Source organism: Rissa tridactyla, chromosome 6 (assembly GCF_028500815.1).
Source record: "Rissa tridactyla isolate bRisTri1 chromosome 6, bRisTri1.patW.cur.20221130, whole genome shotgun sequence".
Taxonomy (NCBI): domain Eukaryota; kingdom Metazoa; phylum Chordata; class Aves; order Charadriiformes; family Laridae; genus Rissa; species Rissa tridactyla.
Window position 1 is genome coordinate 20652222 of NC_071471.1, and position 17325 is coordinate 20669546.

Sequence of the window (17325 nt, forward strand, 5' to 3'; positions counted from 1 at the left end):
ACATTATGATTTTAACATTAAGAGAACTAGTAATGAATATTCATGTTTATCAGTCATGTTCTAATTAAAACTACTTAGTGTTAGACATTGACGTGAAAAACCAAACTAGCTCTTTCTAGCTGTTAAAATAAATTGTTTTAACATTCCACAGATTATGTGGGTGTCTCATGCTGAGAACTTGTGTGCTAAAAGAAGTATAACAACAAAACCAAAGGAAATTAATGTAAAATGTCACAAAAGAAGAACATTTTAAGACTCCATGTTAGAGCCTTATATGGTGACCAAGAATGGGTCTTTAATTTATTTAACCTCACAAAGCTATTGTTTGTTATAGTCTGTTTTTTTTCCAGAGGGGGCACTAACACGCAGAGGAATTAAGATCCAGATTTCATAAATTACTTGCTTCCCAAACACTGTAGTAGTGCAGGTCCTGCAAACGATGTTAAGGGACGCTATTTTGCATGAAACTGCATGATAGGATATAGAACCTTTTTGCTGCAGAGTTGTAAAAAAAATTTGGCTCTTAAACTTCCTACTGAGTGCAGGGACTGAATTAAAGAAGGCGGATCCTTAAAGACAGTGCTTAAATTTAGGGCCAGTCTCTAAACAGCTGAATCATCTGAGTCCATGTGCTCAGCCTGCCCACTGCCTTAGCTTCTGCCCCTGTGAAGAGGAAATTATGATCGTAGTATGGACGGAGTATGGATTGTAGCATTGTGAAGTTATCTCTTCAGTCTTGTTAAGGGCTTTCTCTAGCGTTCATAGTTTTATGTGCAATTTGGAAAGCTCTTAAACTGTTCTCCCCCTCAGTCCCTCATTTCCAGACTGTTCTTACTGACCAGGACTGGTTTGTACCATTGTCCAATTGAACTGCTGTACTTTTGCTCATGAATAACATTGTTTCATCTTTTTTTTTTAATTTTTTTTTCTTCCTTCTTTCTCTCCCCTCCTAGGTAAAGTATGTTTATTCTGGCAGAAGTTCAGACTTGCCTGAATCCGTGTCACCGTAGGGTGTCTCAAGCTTTCCTGAACCATTGTTTATAGTCTCTCTGCCAGTTTGGAGAGCAGAACCTTTTTTTATTTTTTCTTTTCCTTTCTTCCCTCCTCCCCCCCTCCTGTAGCAGAAGATCATTTAAAAAAATTGCTTTAGGCATTTTCCTAAGATTATGATTTAAAGTCTTATAATCTCCTGAGGTCCTTGAGAAATAGGCCAGTCTCTGATCACTCTTCAGCAGTTGCCAACTTGCCAGAAATATAGGGAGCAGGATAGGATGTGTCTGCTTTTCTAATTAGCTTTTTTTCGTACAGTAACTTATATAACCCTCTTTTCAAGTGACAAAAAATTAAGCTGCTCAAAATATGTAGATTTTCCACCGGGTTTTATGTCATTGCTTTGCTGAATTACTTCAAAATGATAGGGAATAGTTAAACTAAACTGGTGTAAACTACAGCGGAAATTATGTCTCTTCAGAAAATATCTTTAAAAGCTGATAGGAGGAAAAAGGTAATTATGAACTTCTGAAACTCCTGTATAGAGACCAGGTTTGAGTGAACTTAAACCATCTACTGTCAGCAAGCCATTGCTGATATATTTTGACCATAGCAGTGCAGGACAGAATATTTTATTTTTCATTATTTATTTCAATGGGCTTTAATTTCAGATGATGTACCTGGATCTGGACATGTATGCTATTTCTGTAACACACTTTCAAAAGAATATCTTTAAACCAGCAGAAACTGTATCAAATTCCTTTCTTGATCTATCTTTTAGGGATTAAAATTTTGCATTAGCATAGTAGAAAAGTCTAATGGTCTAACTAGGGACACTATCCTGTCACCGACAGCAAGATCACATGTTCAGGTGAAAACAGCTATTACAGTTTTAAGATGCTGCTTTCCGATGAGCTTTGTCTTTGTGTCACAACTACAAATTGCTGTTCTGATGTCTGAACTGGTGTAGTTAATGTCACGAGTATTCCTGGCAATAAGGATTGCCAGTGGCGCATCTGGGCATTGGTAACTTCTAGTCGAAAACGGGATAACCAACTGAGAAATGCTACAGTCTGAAGTCAATGCAGTGGTTGTGAAAGTGAGCCCGGATGGCGGCTGGAGCCAGGTAGCTCAGAAGTAGCAGAATTAATCTGGATTGAGGTTGAGGAGGCAATCAGCCCTCCAAGAGCATTTGCCCTTTGAGCCGTGGAAATGGATTTGGCATGTTGCCTTGCTTGTGGATTACATTATTAACAAGCTAATGCATGCGTTTTCATTATTGTAGTATTCTTGTCATTTGTATATACATATTTTCCTTTTGCATCCTCATAATTAAGTGCACAATCTGGGGGAAAAGGTCTGTCTTTTGTTATGCCGTTTTAAGAACAAATCCTGCCTCAGTGTCTCTGCACTCACACGTGCAATTATGTTGTTGTATCCACCTTCTTTCTGGCAGCTGTGAGCAGGGGAATTTCTACTCAATTTTGACCATTTGTGAACATTTAGTCTACCAGATAGCCGTGCTTTCCCACTAAGAAACTGTCTCTTTTTGTCTGTGGTTGCAAGTAGATGCTGGTATACGGTAAGAGTGTGTTAAATATTTCCCTCTGTCCGTTTAAAAAATGAACAGCTAGCTGCATTTGACACTGTTCAAGAAACATTTACCCAAACCTAGCAAGTTTAGTCTTCAAAAAGCCAAATTAGTCAAAAAATAGAAATAAAACTGGGCAAAAAAAGCTAAAAAATACTACCAAACTTTTGTGAATGTTATCTTGTGCCTCCTGAATGGAAGTCCAGGAAAACATTGGTTTTATATTGATTGTTAAGTATTATTGAAGTATCTAAACAAAAATAGGGAAGAAAGTTTCTAATGACTTTATATGGAGAGCTTTCTAGAATTAAAAAGCCAGTGAACTCACCTGAGAGGATTACATGTGCTCCAGTGTTGATGGGATCCAAGATGTAACAAAAATGTATTTTGGCAGTAGGATTAAAATGCATCCATTTAAATGCTGTAGGCAAAAGCCAACAGAATGAGACAGTGGATATAATATAAATAGTCCTCTAAGGGTTCCAGATGAAGGGTGCCATGTTCCTTAATCTGGTACAGATTAATTTATTTTTCACTAAATAGAAAAATAAATAGACCCACATGCACTTGATCACTGGATATAAATCTGCTCAGATTACTGCTGAGCTTAATTGGTGCTGTTTTTATGAAATCACATGAATAAACAGGGGGATTCTGTTCTGCTCCCCAAGGGAGAAACTACCAGCATAAATACTAGTGGGTCATGTCTAAGGAAATATCCACAGTGAAGGCAGAGAATTGAGATGGAGAAAGAGACAGGAGAGTGTGAGTAAACAGTCATTGCTTTCACTGTTGTTCATCTTGTGTGATTGAGTCAAGGAATTCAGTTTCTGGGGTCATTATTTCCAAACTGTTAAAAGTAAACAAACAGGGAAAACTACCACTATTAGGCATTAACACACAGAAAATACTTCGTCATGTTTTGAGCACAGTCAGATAGCTTTTCTGCCTTGGCTTTGCTCCACTGGTTAGTAAAGAGCATCTTTACAAACAATATGAATAGAAACGCTTTTACTTTCCCAAGGCCTTGCTTAAAGGCACTCTTTTCCTTTTCAACATCTGCTTGATTGGAATGTGACCTCAGCCTTCCAGTACCTCATGCTCTCTCCTGGTGTGTTTTGGTTGCATTAGGCAAAAGCGGTTGTGGGAGGTGTATTTCTCAGTGATGAGGTGTGGAGCAGTTTCTCAGAGGAGAGTGAAAGAGCAGAAGCAGCCAATTTCTCCTGACCCTGCGACCCTTCAAGTATTCGCATACGCTGGCCTCAATCCCAGCCCTTTTGCAGCTGGAGTGCAGCAGCACACAATAGGGCTGGAACCTCTCCTGTGAGAATTCCATAAAAGTATAAAGGGGTAGGAAAACAGAAAATGAAATTAATGTAAACTGTGTGCTGGGGTATTAAATGAATCCTCTGAAATGGGATCGTTGCCAGTAACAATGTTGTTCAATCGTCTGACAGTCTTTGTAAAGAGGGCAATTATTATTTATATGTATATTTGCACCTGAGGAAAATCTGAGCTGATAAAAAGGTATGCATTTGTCCAATATAAAATATAAATACATCTGTCTTCACATAAATATTGTGCCTCTTAGCTGGTAGGAACAGTTAAATTGTCATAATAAATGCAAATATCTTCTGTAGTGTTTATTCAGCAGTTTGATCAAAATGTTGGTATTTTTATTTTCGCTTGTGCTGTTTCTTTTCCTCTATTCTCATAGCTACCAAATATTTACACTAATGTTTCAAGCTTCAGTCCAATCCATATTGGATTGAAGATGATAAAAAGATATTAGTAAATTCGACTCTCTTTCTTGCAGGGATTCACATGAATCAGATCTCCTGGCTCCTTAACAGTTTTTACATGTTATATGTCTATCCAGTTCTGCAGACAGCTTTCCTGTCCAGTTAAAGTGGGCTTCAGCATGTAAAAAGGCTGGTGCTGACATAGCACATCAGTCCACTGGTTTAGCTAGTTAGAAGCTGGATAACAGTGATTTTTCTCTGAAATAAAATATTTAAGAACTTCGATTCCAAGAAAGCATAGAGATTTGTTACCCTTCTTTTTTCTATTAGAGGTTGTGGAATAATTTGGAAAGTTGATCCTACAGCTTATTTATTCATTTCTAGGCTAGCTATATCCAAATACTTTGGCACTTGAACAAAATCACAGAAGTAAAGTGGTTCCAGCTTCCCTTTTGGCAGATAGACTGGAGCAATGTTGTGATGCAAACATCTTCCTTAAATTTCTACGGTCCAAAAAAGTTTACTTTTCCTTTCCTTTGAAAGAAGGGGAAAATTCTCATTTCCATTTCAGCAACTCTTATAATTAATCTCCTACCTAACATGCTCCCACAGTCCCACCATGTCTCTTCTATGCACATGGAAATAGTCTTCACAGTGTTTTGAGCTCCAAATGACTGTTACTGACCTGTAGTATGATACTTAGTTTATGATTTAACTCTATTGCTTGAAAAATATTTCTGTTTTTATCAGTTCAGTGAACCCAACTCTGACTGAAATTTTGTCCACAGAGTGTATGCAACTGTAATACTGAGACATATTATCAATAACTCTATGAATGACCAACCCCCTATTAGCAGTAATGGCTAAAGCCGGTTCTTTATTATAGTGATTAACAATAGAATAAGTGGTGTGTATGCTAATTCTGTTATGGAATAGGTCAGAAAATATATCTTATTGAGGAACGTAAATTTGGCATATGTATGAGAGTCCTGTAATAAGGTCTTTTTGGAAAATGTCAATGAGCTGACTTTTAACCGAACCGTTTCATGGAACTCTGGTGTAGGATGGTTGTAAGCAAATAACCTAATTCGCTTCCCTATCTGCTGAGTGTGAGTTTCGCTGTGTTTGGTTTATTCATGTACTCTAAGAGGGCACATTCTCTGTAAATAATATTTGCTTATTTTTTGATCTGGAAACGTTCCTCAGTTCTAGCTGACCTTTGAAAAGACCAGCAGCTATAAAGTGCCACAGTAATGTTATCTTTCAGACTGTTCAGGTAACTGCTCAGGTTTTTGTCTGCTCTTGCATACTATAGCATTTACATAAAATTTGGGAGGTTATGACATGTAGGATCCTGTTTATGCCAGATGTCTCTGGAACTGCTCACCAGAAACTATTGAGCTGCAAGGAAATGCCTTTCTCTGTTATAATTGTTATCAAGGAAGTAAGGGATTGGGATGGTGACTGTTGGAAACTGCGATACGTCAGGATTTCTGGCAAATTACTTCAGCAATGAAGTACATGAGAGACTGCTGTTGGATGATGACTCCTTGGAGTAAACTATATGAGAGTAGCTAGCTGTTTTCTTGGAGCAGCTACCCGATTCTTGCAGCAGAACCTTCAAAGAGGTGAGCAGTCAGTATAGTGTATGAATGCTCAGCTGTAACTTGCCCTATACTGTGAGTGTTTTGGGGAGATAGCAGTGACTCTAACTGGTATTTCGTTGGAGGAAAATTTTATTCCAAGATTAAGAAGGGTGGGTTTTTTTCTCAATTGTCTTCCCCTTTTCTCATCTGCTGGATGGGCTCATTTCAGAAAACATTCTTCATCTTTGGAACCTATTTCTTTAGGGCACTGGTCCTGGCTAAAAATTTTGTGGATATGGGCACTGGCTTTGCCTTGTCACAGGAAATTGTTATTCCCTGCTTATCATGCATAAATAAGTCAGAAGGGCATTTTTTGAACAGTTGTTTTGTATAACAAAAAATAGTTAAAGATTTGTGGATTGACAGATACTTTTCATAAAGAACCATCTGCATTTACTTGATCTTGGTGATCAAGTTTTGCTTCATTTTGGAGTACCAAAGGGTGTGGATTTCTATAGATGCTCCATTCCTTTTGTCCCACTTCAGCTTGGACATTTCAGAATATTGGGATTTATGCAGGCATGTATCAGGAAAGAAGTGATTATGAACTGAAGCTGTCATTCTTAGGAGTGATGCAAGTTATTGTGGCTCAATAATTGAGAGAACCCACTTGTCTCCAGATGGCTGTAGACTCTGCAAATTGCTATAGAATTTGTACTGAATAGGTTAGTGGAAGACAGAATTCCCTTTAAGCATAGTAGAAATGGGATATTTGGAACTGAAGGCTTAGTCTCTTGGGCAGGTGTCAAAGTCTTAATAGTGCAGTGCCAACTTGATGTTTTTGGGGAAATGTTTCCTGGTTTAAATTTTCAGGTAAAATGGACAAGTTAATGGGCTATTGTGGGATCATTTCTCTTCTCACAGTTTTAACACAGTCTAACTTCATTGACTTTACACTTGGGCAAATAAGCTGCAGTACATTAAAGTGACGACAATTCTGTGTTTAGGCTGAGATTGGACTTTATGGAAAGACCTGCCTCTGTTAAGCATTTCTATAATAAATTCTACCCTGTGGGCTTATTTTTAGACAGGACTCTTGTTTTGCTGTCTAAGAATTTTAGCCACTTGTTAAATTGTTTTAATAATTTTTCAGTGTTTGCATTAGTGTAATTAGACCACACAATCCTTTGATTTGTTCAAACGTGTTACAGCATTTCCTCTCTGATTTTGACACTTGTTTTTGAGCATTTTCAGCTCTTATATGCGAGTAATTTGTTCAGATAATGCATTAAGAATTGAAACTGATGTGCAGCCTGGAAAAATACCTGTTCCATGACCCAGTGTGCAAAGGTGTCAGAACAACAACAAAATGTTTGATGAGAGGCAGGAAATATGCAGCATTTTAAGGGAAAGATTGGTTAATCCAACAAACACTGCCAAGCTTTGACTGGCAAATGGTGTTTGTTTCTGACATCCCAAAGTGGATGCAAGTCTTCAACTGTGTTATTACTCAGCAGATTGCTCAATGATTTTTATCCTTGTTCTTTTAACCTGAACTCTGTTCAAATTGTAAGTATTTCAAGAATCTTATAAATTCCTTAGACTAACTGAAAGCAGTTTTGAATACTGTATAGCCATTTGAACAGTTTGGGGAATAATTATTGTTCAGAAGAACTGTGTGGTGCTGTTTCTGCTTCCTACTTGACTGATGACAACATCTGATCAATGTGTCCCAGAAGGTCTTTTCTGTGCATGTTCACAATATAAGGGCCTGTTATAACGAGGGACAGCAAACAATAACTTTAACTCATGCTTTTAGTCCTGGAGATTGTTTGCTGTGTGTCAGCTGTATAGTGGCTATTGTGCTATAAGTACAGATGTGTCTATGTGAAAATGAAGTAATTCGTAGAGACCACAGATCACAACTTTGAAATGTGCTTTCTGTTTGCACCTATGTTTGTGAAACTTGCTTCAGTTGTTTGTCTTGTTTTTAAACCAATTCCAACAGAAGTAATGGGCCTAAAGAGAATGTATTAGTAGGAAAATCTTGTGGGAATACATGTGAAAAAAGAACCCACAGTATTTTCCCAGCTTTAAATCTTGGTGCCCAATCCATAGTCTCACTGTTTCATACTAAACTTGAATAAGGTTTGGTCATATTTCAGATTCTGATGGTGTAACCTTCTGCTGGTGCATCCTGCTAGGCTTTATCACCCATGTGCCATTTTCAGAACTTACAGCTTTATCCTAGGCTGCTTCTCCCACAGCTGCCTGTAAATAAATTGATGCTCGTAAATAACTTAGCATGTTCACCCTCTAACCATTGCCAAGATCACTGCCTGTTGCAATTACTACCATTCCCTTGGATTTTTCATTGCTCTCTCTGTCAGCAGTGCTCATTTACTGCTCCGTAGCACAGGGTATTAGCTTTTTTCTTACTATTTTGAAGCAACACGATGCCTATCTTTAAGTAGCACTGTTTTGAGACTGAAGCCCCTGTGCATTACTGTATTATCAGAAAGAAAACGTTATTAAACAAACTTCTCTTTCAGAATGAAATGCAAATTTCATCTCTAACTGGAGCATACCTCAATAATGATTTTGAACACATGCATAGCATTGTTACTCACATATGCAAATAAATAATAAAAGCACATTACTGATTTGGCTTAAGGATCAATTAAGAAGTCCCCAACTGGGTCACAAATATCCTTACTCATATCCTGTGCCTTTACCCCCTAAGTTTGTTTGCTTATTTTTGAACCCTACTGCAAAGAGGGAAAGTTTTACAACATAAGCCAGCTCCGCTTATGAATAGTGTAGCGTTTTCTGAATGCTGATGAGCACAAGAATGTAAGACAATTGTTCCTACCCCCCCAATCCACCAGGTGATGTCCGTTGTGTCCGCTGCTGATGTGCTTAGTAATGAAGACAAATTGAGCAGGTTCTTCTGTTCATTAGCTGCATAATGCTTTATAAACAATAAGACAAATTTTAGAAAATGGAATTTAAATGAACAGTATTAGGCTAGACTTGCAGTTTTGTTTAAATGAAGACCAACACAGATTTTCCTTATACAACTTCCAGAATATAAAATTTCCAATTGAAATGAATTTTTAAACAAACATTCCCTGGTGGTGCATATAACCCAAACACTGTATCAGAACCAGAAAATGAAACCCATTCAAAAGTCTAAACAAATGTATAAATGGCTAGTTTGTTTTCACTTCTGAAGTAAATGAGAAAAGTAAACAAGCAGAATTATTGGCCAAATGGAAGGTCAATTTAAAACATTCTTTTAAGTTCAATAATCAAAGGTGATATATGTAATACAAGCAAAGACAGATATTTTTTTTTCTTGGTATGATTTTGAAACCTGGCATATTTCCTGTAAGGTGAAGTCTATAGATATACAAAACGTGAAAATGCTACATACTTGAATGTGCTTATTTTTGACAATTACAAGAAAATTCAATCTTTTTTTTTTTGAGTAATTACCCAAGTAATTACAATGAATATCTTGTGATGCTATACGTGTTGATAATGCATAGAATACTGATTTAGTTTCAGGCACAAACTTTATGAAGTCTGCTTAAGCCTTTCTTTGTCTGATTGTTAACTTCAGGGTTGTCTTTAACTGACCTAACTAGATCTGCATACAGTAGAGTTACAAGAATTGTTTCTATTTAGTTCCATTTTACATATCATCTTGTGCTTAGGTACCAGTGAATGCTTAAAATGAGTATCCACATCAGTCAGTCACTATAATGACACAAATATATATTCTCTGTCATATGCATGAGAGAGTTGGGGTTGTTCGGCCTGGGTTCAGCCTTTCTCCTGAAAAGATTACCCTGGGTTTACGTATTTTCCAAAGATATTGTCTGCTTTGTGCTCTGTCTTGCAGTCTCAGTGACAGGATAGAGGACATGTTAACTTTTCTTCCTTTCTTTGATTACACTGCCTCAAATAGGGGAACCCACGAGAGGTATAAAGTTGACACCTTTTGGCCAGTATAAATTCCATTGCATTCCTCAACAGAGACGGTCAACACTTAATGATTTTTTTTTCCCCCCTCATTATCAAAGTATCTTTAAAAAATGCTGTTAAGCAGTTTTTCTTTGTGACAAATACAAAGACTTCGGTTACGAAAAAAGTGAAAAATCTGGAAGCAAATAGAGAAAAAACCCAATCAGCTATCACAAGAGGTGGGCTAGTTTTAAACATAAAGAGAAGAGAAGGCTCTGGGGAGACCTTATAGCATCCTTCCAGTACCTAAAGGGGGCCTACAGGAAAGATGGGGAGCGACTCTTTATCAGGGAGTGTAATGATAGGACAAGGGGTAATGGTTTCAAACTGAAAGAGGGGAGATTTAGATTAGATATTAGGAAGAAATTCTTTACTGGAAGGGTGGTGAAGCACTGGAACAGGCTGCCCAGAGAAGCTGTGGATGCCCCATCCCTGGAGGTGTTCAAGGCCAGGCTGGGTGGGGCTTTGAGCAACCTGGTCTAGTGGGAGGTGTCCCTGCCCATGGCAGGGGGGTGGAACTAGATAATCTTTAAGGTCCCTTCTAACTCTAACCATTCTGTGATGTTATCTAAATAAGCTGAAGTGAGTTGCCTGTGTTGGCTGTTTTTCCTTGAATTAGTGCAACTGATAGTTTTTCTTGTTTTTCATTCCTCCTTAGTAGCACTGTCAAGAAAAAAGAAAGTCTTCAAATTCTGCAAATGTGTTTGCCATGTGGGCAGGCAATTCTAGGCGCAAAGAATATAGAACCTTTCTTAGTCTGGCTGTATGTGAAAGTTGGTCGTGAAACTGTTTTGCCTTTCAGTTTACATATGCTGGAAGGAGTAGGTTGTTCAGGATAATGGCAGCCAGGGGAACCAGATTATTGAGGTAGACAGGACTAAAACAGGAAAAGGGCCACCAGCTTTACTGACAAAGATAGACGATAAATAGTGGCAGAAATTGGTATTCCAGAATAAAGAGCAGAGCAGTGCCCAATGCAGAGCTAAAGTTATTGGGCTTTGTGTCTGACAATGAACTTCACGCAGCATAAACTGAGGTGATGCTACTGGCTCCAGGGTAAGCTAAATCAGAATTACATTCTCGGCAATGGATCTGAGTATCCAGCTGTCACAGCCATGGGAGGGTGTTACCTCCTCCTACCTTCTCAAGAGCTGCAGCTATGGAGAGACAGAGTACGGGGAATAGGATTTCATCTGTCATTAATTTTAAAGTAGTCATACATTTATTTTTCTTTCACTACTGAATTAAGCTATTGTCACTACACATTTTGTGACTTGCCTGATAGTATCTCATGTCCCTGATGGGGCTATCAAATAGCTGCTCCTGAAAAGGATGCTGTTTACACATTTGTTATATTCAGACACCTCTGTTTCAGCAGCCTGTTAAACAAAGTAGTGTATTGATCTTAAAATCACTTATTATTAGTAGCCTCAGAACTGTCTTATCTTATTGGTATTTTAATCTTTATTTTCCTGATCTACCTTCAAATTCCACAGAATTGCAAGTTTGAAATTCTATTCTGCTTTTTTTGTGTAGTTTCTCTGCAGCAACAGAATGAACATTCTATTTTATGTACTTCTGGCTTCCTGTTGTACTGGCTATCATCTCAGTCTACAGAGGGAAAAATAAAAAAAAAAAATCTGATTGCAGTGGATTGATAATGCATTGTTCTCTACTAAGCCCAGTCATATGGGGCTTCCCTCATTCTTACGGTGTGGGGGGGCTAATTTATGCCAGCTTTATTGAACGTAGGTCTCTGGATCTACAGTTCTGAAATACTGGATAGTGAAGGATTGTTTATAGCTGCTCAGAACATCCCCGGAGGGAGAGGGACCAAAAAAAAAAAAAAGGCCACTGACAAGCATTTGACTTTCCTGGGATGGAGCTACTTGAGGCTTGAAAGGTGTTGAGAACTTTTGCTGCCCATTGTTCTAATAAGGTGCATGTCAGTGATGTCAACATAATGTGCTGAGGAAATGTCACACTTGTCTGCAATTGGCTACCTCTGGCTAGCCAAGCACAGCTGGAAACCTGGAAAACAGATGTTGCTTTCAATCAAGCAAGGGTCAAAGCAGTCTTGGGACTTAGAATGTCTATATTTCTCCATCCTGAAAATGATCCTTGGGTAATTTCAGTGGAACAGTAATTATTTTAGCAGCTTTTTTCTCTTTTTTTTTTTTTAAATGTGCAGCATTATGCCCATAGAACAGAGCAACAAAAACCAGTGGGCATGCATCTAGGCAACATGGGACAATTATTGAGAAAAGGATCCAAACAAAAGAACATCCTTGGCTAAGTTCAGTGAGCCACACCTGGTAACTCTGTAATACTTAACAGTATATACTAAACAGAGTTCCTACTGACTAAACCATAAAAATTTGAAGCCACCTGGCTGAAGTCTGCTTTGTAAGCCTGAGAACAGCAGTCAGTTTATGGCTTTTTATCCTAAGAGATTTTTCTGTTCTTCATATCTTGTTCTCTGTATACCATCCTTAAAAGATTCAATAGAATTGTTTTGTGACTGGCATGTAAAGAGAAGAACTTGGAAACAATGCACTGCACCAATTCCAGTGTGGACTGCACAGAAGCTTTGAAAGAGAACCAAGTCTTTGCTTCCTAGCTACAAATGTGTAGCTGTAAATCTGGACTTGGTTCACAGAAATCAGAGTTAAGTTTCTTTCCCTGCTATGAAAGGGCAACAGCATATGGAGGCTGAAATCTAGTGGTGGAGTATTGCCAAAAAAGGCCTTACTCAGGAAAAGCAAGCAGAAGCCTTCTGAGTGCTCTAGCAGTAAAGCTCCTGGTAGGCAAAAATTGGGTATTACCTCTACAGCTGAGGATGATAGCGAATGAGAAAAGAGCTAAAATGTTTGCACCTGAAGCTGTTGCCCCTCAAAAGGGGGGCATCCACTCATGGATAGAAAAGCAGCAGACCAGAATTTTCCCCTTACAGCCTTTCTGTTAGAAATGGAAAACTGGACTGTTTTAATGGTAAATGAAACAGCTTTTCCCTTTTTGTCTTTCCTTTTGGTTTTTTTTGTGCTTTATTTACTGTGCAGTCAAGAAGTAAATGGCAGCTTCAGTTCACGTACTGTTTCCCACTCTGAGGGTTGTTTGGTTTTGTTTTTTTTTTTTCATAGTAGGTTTGTGCGGACATATCTGAATTAGTCTTAAACTACTTAGGTAATACACTGCTGCCAGTGTAGCCATAGCAGTGAAAAATTCCCCTCTGTGAACTCTGCCTCTGCTTCCTACATTTGTAGTTCAAACATATCCTTTATAAACTTTTCTAGATTTTTTTTTTTTTTTTTTTTTGCGCCTCTAGTGAGGGTATCTGTTGTTGATGGAGATTACTTCTATATCCTTTCCTACACATTTCTGTCTCCCTTTCCCCCTCATATTTGTAGTTTGTTTATGCAATACAGCTTGGGCTGATGTCCCATCCCATGTTTGTCTTCTCTCCATCTCCATCCGCCACCTCCTTCCCTCCCCCACCCCTTCATTGGTGGTTTATTCAGATCATTTAAATCATTAATTTTCTTTTCACTTTACTTTAGGTTGTGAACTTCTACTTCAGTATTTGGTCTCCTACTTTCACTCGTCTGGTTTTTGGTTTTGCCCACGGGTGATACCAAAGCTGTTACTGTCTCGGTACAGGGGCCCTATTTCAGGAGATGACTTAAGCAAGTGTTTTAAGCTATCCTGTTAATGCTCGTGTCCCCTTTCCTGTTCTTAGGTGATTCCTTGAATTGGAGATTCTGTGCACTAATTGAATCAAAACAGTCATAGCAATAGCTCATTGAAGGAAAGATGACAGAAATATAATTCATGAGAGACCTTTGGAGAAGTCATCTAGTCCAGACTCCCACTCAAAGCAAGATAGTCTCTGACACTAGATGAGCTCAGTTGTAGCTTTGCCTACCTAAGTTTGGAAGGAGGATGGAGATTCCCTGGCCAATCTAGGTAATTTGTTGCAGTGTTGGCACTAGCATCCTAGAGAAGACATTTTTCCTAAAAATACTCTCTGTTTTTCTTTAGTTTCATTGTTCTTTGCTTGACATGAGTGTATTTATCAAAATCGTAGATGACTTCTGCCCTGAAACAGTATAATGTGGCCTAAGGTAATTATTTAGCCAGAGAGAAACAGTTTTTAGGTAGTTCAAATAAAAAAAAAAAAAATCCAATTTTTCCAATATAAAATACAGCACAGCCTCAATTATCTGAATGTCATAAGAAACAGTGATTGTGGTGTGCTAAAATAATCGAGGGAATTTTCAGTGTAATTAATAAATGCCAAGGGACGTAACCCTATTTCAGATGACTGACGTTATACTCGTGCAAGAGAAAAGAATCTTGTTTCTTCATTGTGATGTACTGACACATGAAACTTGTGACAGATAAAGAGATTCTCTGCAGAAGTTCCTGCCTTCAAAGCATTTTGGTTTTTGAGACAAGTAACTGGAAATGTATTAGGGAAGCAAGATATTGATTACGTTTTATAAAATAAAAACATAAAGAATTGGATCTTCTAGAGATTTTGATACCTTTATAATTTCTTTAGAAATTTGCATCGTAAAGGGTTTGTGCAAAGGTGACATACTGGCAGAATTAGAGAATAAAATTTGTAAGTCCAAAAGGGTATTATTCCCATTTTGTGATTTAATCTACTCTGATTGAGCTAGGCCATTTATGTAGTATCTGTTCAGTTTCCACAATTACTCAGTCCTGTTACCAGAAGGGATGCCAATTCATTCATTAAGTCTCATGTGTTTTTTGAAATGGATGCTTGTCTTCTAGAAGCTGGCCAGATTGCCTGCTCATTTCACATATATTACAGTGCTAAGTGGAAGTCACTTGCATTTACTATTGACCTGCTTGGGATTCTAGCCAATAACCAAGTAACAAAAAGCTCCATATCCCACACCAATTTTTGAAGCTGCTCCTCTCTAGAGGTGAAATATTTTTAAACACTCATTCAAGAAATAATTTAATTGATCTTTTGGCTTCTATTATTCCCTCTCCTCAGGAGCCAGTGACTGAAATTGACTCTATTCCCACTTCTGCCACCTTCCTTTTATGTTGCATGCATAGAAACTTGTCAGCCACTGGGTTAAATTAGTGAAAGTCTATCTGGGGTTAAATTAGTCCAGCACTGTCAGAAGTGAAGACAGATCTTGACATATTTTAGTCTGACTAGTCATATAAAAAAGCAAATAGTATGAAGAGCTGATAATTTAAAAAATGCAGTGGTTAACTTGAAAGTATTGCACTTGACCAAACTCTTGATTACAACTTTTCACAAAACTGTTTTGGTAGTTGCTACTGATTTTAATTATTTACTCTTCAAATCCAGTACAGGAAAATGATTTTAAGTTGAATTTTTAATTTTATTGTTTGAAGCTTTAAAATACTGCTCTTCTCCCACCTTTGGATTATTGACAAATAAATCTGATGTAGATTACACTTAAAAATCTCAGATAGTAAATACTTCAGAAGGCGGTTTTGCTTCAGGAGACTGCTTGCATTCCTAGTTTACTTACTATTGTTATTCATGCTTGTTTCACTTTTTTACTTGTAAACAGAAAAAAAAAAGGAAATATGTTGCTGTACGTCAGAGGTTTCTCTGACTGGTGTTTAGTCTCTCATACCTACTCAAAAAGTTCTTTTTGACTTTTAAAGTTTATGGTAGATAATCTGAACTACAGTGGGCTTTATTTGATGATCAAAATCTGTCTGAATCCCCTGGTAGGCAGACCTTTCATTTACATATCAGAAAACTGCTTCAGGGATGATCTATCCTTAGCAATTTAATTCAGTAAATACTTTTTTCCACCTGAAATTTCAGGCATATTTTTACAAGGAGGAGATAGCATCCATATCACAGTTTGGCCTAGAGAGCAGAGTTAATGTCTTTATTTTTTTCTGCAGTACTACAGTGGCTCTTAGCCTTCGCTGTTCATGAGATGTTACAATTGTGTTTAATTGAAACATGGCACTTGAAATATTCAGTGCCAAAAGTTTAGTTTCAAATGCCAGGGGACTGCAATATGCTATGATGACTTTGGATTTTGGCTTTGAAACTCTAGTCATTAACACATAAAATAATTGTTTGTTAACTCCTCTGTGCCAGGACTGAGTTTGTCTGGTCTGTGCTTGGTGAGATTAAGTAGTCCAAAAGGACAGATACAACTGTTCCCTTATAATCAGAAGAATTTCACATGGCATAACTGTGCACCTTTTTTAATTTTTTTATTATTTTTTTATTATTCTTAAACATTTTGAAGACAAGTATTTATTTATGAGTAGGGCTGGTGAAATACTGATTTCGACTGAAATGAGAAATGCTCAGCATTAGAGTGGGAGTAAAGATCATGAAAAATCTGTTGTTCTCATTTTGGTGTCTTTGTCTAGCAGTAGTATCGAGTGAGCTCCATCAGATGTTTGGGACCCTGTTGTACCTACGCAGCCCTTAGCTTATAAGGGACTCTCCTTGGCCCAAAGAACTAATCTTAGCCATAGAAAGGCACCAAGCAGGCATAAGAGACAGAAACAGAGAAATGCCTGAGTGAAAATGGAACACAAGGTGTACTTTTGAAACTACGTTCACTAAGTCATGGTGTTCTTTTTCCTGTTAGGACAGATAACTATACTGTATAGTCCCCATTCAGAAATTTAAAAAGTTCTACCTAAGAAGAATTTTGGAAAGAAAAGAGCAGAGGGAGTTGTCTGATTTTTATTTTTTTTTTTTTTTTTCGCCCATCAAGGCAGCTTCAGCAGTATGCTTCCCCATGTGAGAAATGCTCCTCTTAATTTCTAGTCTCAATGGACTTGTCTGATGCCATGTTGTAAGCACTGGCCCTGATGATGTACCAAGTGACTGGCCTTCGACAAGCAGTATTGCCCTGGACACATTTGGCAATACAAGCCTGGCTTCTTTGTACTTTTCTTTTGGTAAAGGTCGAGTTCTGAAGAGCTTGCCTATGTCAGCTGTAAGTATAGGTGCTGCCCCTACTTGACAAGGGTTAGACAGAATGGTCCTCATGGGGAGACCACAATTTCAGCAGTGATTAAAAAGTATGTTAAAGAAACAAGCCCTTCTAAATGATCTTGCAAAGCCCTCCACAGAATACTTTCATTCATTCAAGGGTGACTGCTGTAGAAGGAGCAAGGATACTTCCAACTTCTTGTGGATGTTATAGTGTAGGTTAAGCCTGTTGAATACTCAGCTGAAGTAATCAGGCAACACGTGGAAGAAAGTAATGTGTATCAAATGGCCTTGTCTGTCAACATGTTGCCCTTCATATAGCATGCATATTATGCATGAATAGCATAAATGCACTAGCACTAATAGAGTGGAAAATGAGACTTAAGAATATTTATACTCCAC